Raw genomic sequence first — 6,432 nt, forward strand, 5'->3', positions numbered from 1 at the left:
GCATGAGCTGCAACGACGACTACTGTGGGTGTTGCAGGAACACCAACGACGACAAGTCAAGACTACTGTGGGATAATCATGACTTTGATTTAGTCTTGAGTCAGTTGGTTAGCATAGAGGTTAGTTAGCTGCATGCACGTAGTTTGTTTGGCCGTTGGCATGAGTCGTGGGCTGTTCGTGCATGGCATGGATGTAGCGAGCAGTTAGTGCGTGCATGCAGCAGTTGGATACGGACGTGCATGTAGTTAGCTGGTTGTTAGCTTACATGGAGCCACGTCGTGTGTGCGTGGTGAGCCGGTAGTACTCGTAGTGGCCGGGTTAGTGGTGTGCGTGCGTGCGTCTGTACTAGCCCGGGTATAAAAGCCCATGTACATTGGTTGTGAAGGGATGTCGGTGTGTGTAGCCGTGCTCTGGTGTGTTGCCGAGCAACGGGGTGTGTCGAGCTAAGTGTGAGGGGCTTAGAAGATGTAGTCTCCGTCGGAATCGTGATGTGTGTCCGTGTGTCCGGTCGACCTGAGAGTTCTTTCATATTTTTTTTCTCGAAAACCCTAGCCGCTTCTTCTCTCCGCCCACTCCCACCGCGCGCGCCACAGCCGACCGCCGCCTCACCCCAGCCGAGACCTCCTCCTCCCCAGGCAGGCAGGCGCGCCAGGATGACCCACAGTAATACCACCATGGCCGGCGGCAAGATCCAGAAGAAGCGCCACGGCGGCGGCTGCAGGGCGGGATCCCGTTCGAGAAGTCCAAGGGCCAGCACATCCTGCGGAACCCGGCGCTGGTGGACTCCATCATCGCCAAGGCCGGCCTCAAGCCCACCGACACCGTCCTCGTGATCGGGCCTGGAACGGGAAATCTCACCAAGCGGCTGCTCGAGGACGGCGTCAAGGCCGTTGTCGCCGTCGAGCTCGACCCACGGATGGTTCTCGAGCTCAGTCGCCGGTTCCAGGGCCACCCCCTCTCCTCACGCCTCAAGGTACATGCGCTCTCCTTTGTGGCTCCTAGTTTTCTCGTATCTTTGAAAATTTTGTTTTTGGCAGATAATTCAGTACTAGGTTTGTGCTATGCTGCAGTATCTGTTTTCTACTGTGCTTGCTCTGCAATAGACTGCTCAGAGATTGGTGTTTTGGGGTAATTCAGGGTTGTATGATGTTGGGCTCACTGAGCTGAACTATCACGTGTCTTAGTAGTGTTGTTCTGCCCTGTCAACCCAGAGCAATAGCAATACATGTATGAGTGAGTTTTGCGTCTACACCAAAACTGACAACTTCCATATTCTTGATTGTTAAAGTTACTAGGTACTGTTGCATATTATTGGGAATAATTGTAGCGCAATACTGTATGAATGATCACCTGCAATAGGGTTCTAGTGGTGTGTTAGGAGAACTAAGATTGCCTTGCTATTATGGGCATGATTTATAGTTTAAAAGTAAATTTGGATTATAACAAACAGTTATGAATGAGTTATGGTAGAGCTGATGACTATCGGAAGGGGAGACAAATTAAAAAACAAACAAGCTTATATCTAGTCCACACTCTTTCATGATTCTTCAGTCCTAATTTGAACCAAATGATTGTTAATAAAAATGAGTATTCTTGTGAAACATCACGCAGGTTATCCAAGGAGATGTTCTTAAATGTGATCTTCCGTACTTTGATATCTGCGTGGCAAACATCCCATACCAGATATCGTCCCCACTTACATTCAAGCTTCTATCACACCGTCCAATGTTTAGGTGTGCTGTGATCATGTTTCAACGTGAATTTGCCATGAGACTTGTAGCGCAGCCTGGAGACACTCTGTATTGCCGTCTGTCAGTGAACGTGCAGCTCTTATCTCGTGTGTCACATCTGCTGAAGGTTGGGCGGAATAACTTCAGGCCTCCGCCTAAGGTCGATTCTTCAGTTGTGCGCATCGAGCCAAGAAGCCCCTCCCCCTATCAGCTTCAAAGAGTGGGATGGACTTGTGAGGATTTGTTTCAACCGGAAAAACAAAACCTTGGACATTTAGTTTCTTATCAACTATTTTTCCTAAAATAGCACGAGCATCATAGTCACTAGCATCACACATAATTTTAAAAGGCAAGTTTCAATCAGATGGTTGAACAATATGTGCTGAAGTTAAGCCTTTCTTAAGTGTTTCGAAGGCTTCTACACAATCATCATCAAAAATGAAAGGAACATCCTTTTGTAACAAATTGGTAAGAGGACTAGAGATTTTAGAGAAGTCTTTAATAAACCTCCTATAAAAACCAGCATGACCAAGGAATCTACAAATACCTTTGATATCTTTAGGACATCACATCTTCTCAATTGCATCAAATTTAGCCTTATCCATCTTAGTACCCCGTTCAAAAAATTTATGACCCAAGACAATACATTCATTCACCATAAAGTGGCACCTGTCCCAATTCAAGACAAGCTTATTTTGCTAACTAATAATCCCCAATTGCAAGGAATCGTCATAGCAATTTCCAAAGGTGGAAGTGATAAGTATGGAGTGTCGAACCTACAAGGAGGTAAAGGTAAGATCAATATTCTTTCAAGTCCTTTGTGCCGATGATACGACTCTACGTACGCCGAACGTTTGCTTCTAACTAGAAATGAGAAACAAAACTATGTTGTGGGCATGTGTTTCACGTGTTTTTGTGTTTCCTACTTTCAGAAAATCTAAGTTTAATTTTTTTTCTGAAGCACAAGTTATACACGTCTATGATGGATGTACACATATGTACATGTGATAAGTAATAGTACTTGTTTTATCTTTACGTGCATGCATATGAGTTTGGCCACGTGATGGAGTATATGTTATAGTTTTACACACACACACCGGATTACAATTTGGAGGACCAAATCCATGTCTATGTTACGCACACAAGGTAAAATACAGTATACGTATCTCTTTGAGTATCCATATACCCGGCAACCTGGCTGGCCGACGGGTATTTATACATCTCCAAAAGCCCCAAAAAGCGTTGGTTGTATATACTACGTTCCTGCTCGTGCGCCGAGCGGAAGGCAAGCAAGAACAAGGTACGTATACATGTTAAGCAATTGTTTCCTTTTTATATGCAGACGTGTAGGTCAATTATATATATTTAGGAGCAATTTTTATTGCTTTTTGCACCGACGACAACGTACTTGAAGGATCTTACTCAATCCATAGATGGGTATAGTGGACTCTCAAGACAAATTTGGTTTAAGGGTGTTTGGATGCACAAGTAGTATTTCTACTTGGTGCGAAAGTTTTGGCTACTATGAGTGAAAGCAAACACCACATGTTGGAGGATCCATAACAATATAACTTCTATACAAATATACCCAAACATAACTCCTGAAGTTGTCTTTCTTGTCCAATTTTAACTAATTTGCTCGAGTTTGAAAATAATTAATGAGCTCACATTCATAGAAGATGTCCAAGATAGTATATTTATATGTGAAACCTCACTTCCTTCAATATTCTTTTATGAATTGTTCAAGTGACCAATGCGGTGTTTGCTAACTTCAATAAATTTTACCACCTATAATTATTATGTGTCAAGTCATTACTTCCCATGGGATAAGTATATGAAGCATATTTAATTTCAGATTTATGATATTCACTTCATTCAACCATTTACTCATAGGATATAAGTGAAGCACGAAAGTAATTGACAAACTTCTCCAAAAAGATATAAGTGAAGATTAATGAGTAGTCAATTAATGAAATAGCCATGTGAGGACTCTCTCTTATTCAGAATTTCAGATCCAAATCTTTTATCCAAACAGCAAAACAAAATAAAAGTGTCACTCCACACACATCATGCGAACAAATAAAAATTTAGGCTCAACATAGACTAACCGATAGTTGACGAAGAGAGGTGGGATGCGTAGCATCCTCAAACTTAGATGCTTGAGACTTCTTGAAATATTTACATGGGGTGTCTTGGGCATCCCCAAGCTTGAGCTTTTGTATCTTGTTCAATCCTCTAGTGTCCCGGTTTCACCTATTCTTAAAAACTTCATCCACACAAAACTTGAAAAGAACTCGTGAGAAAGGTTAGTGCACATAATAATAAATGAAATCTTTATGTACTGACAAGACAAGTTGCATAATAATTGCAAACAACATCTACTGTTTAATATCATTTCCACAATTTATATCTATCAATATAGGCTATGGAAACTATAGGATAAGTAGATAACAAAACTATGACAGCAATCTGTCCAAACAGAACAATCTGTAGCAATTTATAAAAACAGTGTACTTATGTAACTCCAAATATTATGAAAATTTAGGACATGTTGTAAAATTTATATTATAAGTTGTCTAAAAAATTCCGGAACTTTTGACGTTCTAGTAAAATATGAAAATTCAAACACTACAGCAAAAGTTTCTGTTTATACACAACACACATCAAAACATGAAAGCAAGCATCCTAAAGGAAATTCTTGGAGCTTTTTATTGAAAAAAGATTATAAATAACACCTAACAGAGAACAACAAAATAAAATTATGCTCCAAGCAAAACTCATATTATGTGATGAATAAAAATATAGCTCCAAGTAAGATATACCGATAATGTTGAAGACGAAAGATGTGATGCCTTCCACGCATCCCCAAGCTTAGGCTCTTGAGTCTTCCTTGGATGTTACCTTGGGGTGCCTTGGGCAAACCCAAGCTTAGGTTCTTGTTACTCCTTATTCTCCTCATATCGGTATCTCACACAAAACATGAAAACTTCAATCACACAAAACTCAACATAACTTTGTGGGATGGGTTAGTATAATAAATAATGATCATTCACTTAGGTACTGTCGCGAAAAGATTCATAATTGTTACCACATGATACCTACTGTATTTTACTATTACCATTATTTATAACACCGAAGATAAGCTATGGGAATACTAAAACAAGCAAAGTATGCATGCAAAACAGAATCTGTCAAAAACAGAACAATCTATGAAGATCTGTAGTGTAACCATACTTCTCTGTCTCTAACAATTCTGAAAAAATTAGGACAAACCAGGAAATTTGTATATAAATCATGTGTAAAAGATTCATATAAAAACCACATTCCAATGAATTTACAAAATTCATGTACTGAGAGCAAAAGTTTCTTTCTTTGCACAAAATCAATTCAACTATCATCCACACTATCCCAAAGGCTTTACTTGGCAATTTATTAAAATAGAAAGCATAAAACATGATTAATACAGTAGCTTAATCATGTGAACACCAAAAACATAAAGTAAAAGTTTTGGGTTGTCTTCCAACAAGCGTTTTTCTTTAAAGCCTTTCTAGCTAGGCATGACATTGATACACTTGCAAGCCTAATTTCGATGGAAATTTATTCATACTCTAAAAGATATAAGTGAAGTTCATAGAGCATTCTACAAAGACATACTCAAAATATTTAATTAAAGTGCATGAAGCATTATATAAATAAATGAAGGACTGTCTCAAACTAGAAGGGTGCATAAAAGGAAAGGAAAAACACTATCATATGAACAAAACAAAAACCGAGGTATATCGATAATTGTTGAAGAATAAAGATGTGATGCCTTCATGGGCATCCCCAAGTTTAGGCGCTTGAGTCTCCTTGAAATATTTAATTGGGGTGCCTTGGGAACCCCCAAGGTTGAACCCTTGTCTCTCCATGTTCTTCTTATATCAATACCTCCTCGATCTTCGAACACTTCATCCACACAAATCTTAACAAAACCCTTGTGAGATCCGTTAGTATAATAAAGCAAAATACTACTTTAAGTACTGTTTTTAAATCATTCCAAATTCATATCAACATTATATCTACTTTAGTCCAACTTCACCATGGTTCATACCCCCGGTACTACCCATAAATTCATCAAAATAAGAACACAATGCATAGAAAACAGAATCTATCAAAAACAGGACAATTTGTAACAATCTGGAAACTTCGCAAACTTTTGTAACTCACAAAATTATGAAAATTTAGGACAATTAAACAATTTTTATAGCAGTACTGTGTAAAAATTTCAGAAGCTTTTGACGATCGAGTAACAAAATGAAAATTCATGCATACAGTCAGAGTTTCTGTTTTTGCACCACACAAAGCAAACAAGATATCTAATCATCCTAAAACCAAATCTTGACACATTATTTTTATAATACAATGGATATATACAAGGCGATAATTATTTTTGAGAAACTTCCATGAAAAATTCTACATTTTTTCCACGAGCATGAACACAAGTGTTCAAGGTCGACCCTCACTTCTCCAACTTATTTTTGAAAAACTTCTTAGGCATAAGAGGCAAGTAATTATTTTTTTATTTTTCATTATTTAATTTTTTTGTTTGTTTCACCCACAACTAAATAAATCAAAAAAGGGAAAACAAAATTTACTTAGTGAAGAAAGCAACCAAGCACACACGAGAATACCAACCCCACACTATTGCTCCGAGGCAACAACG

The 6,432-nt window shown here is 38.8% G+C and overlaps 1 pseudogene; it reads left to right on the top strand.

The window, feature by feature from the left end:
- Positions 1 to 558: 558 nt before the first annotated feature.
- On the top strand, positions 559 to 2,738 carry LOC123397618 (annotated as a pseudogene).
- The last annotated feature ends 3,694 nt before the right edge of the window (positions 2,739 to 6,432 follow it).

This window comes from Hordeum vulgare, chromosome 5H, assembly GCF_904849725.1.
Source record: "Hordeum vulgare subsp. vulgare chromosome 5H, MorexV3_pseudomolecules_assembly, whole genome shotgun sequence".
NCBI classification, from domain to species: domain Eukaryota; kingdom Viridiplantae; phylum Streptophyta; class Magnoliopsida; order Poales; family Poaceae; genus Hordeum; species Hordeum vulgare.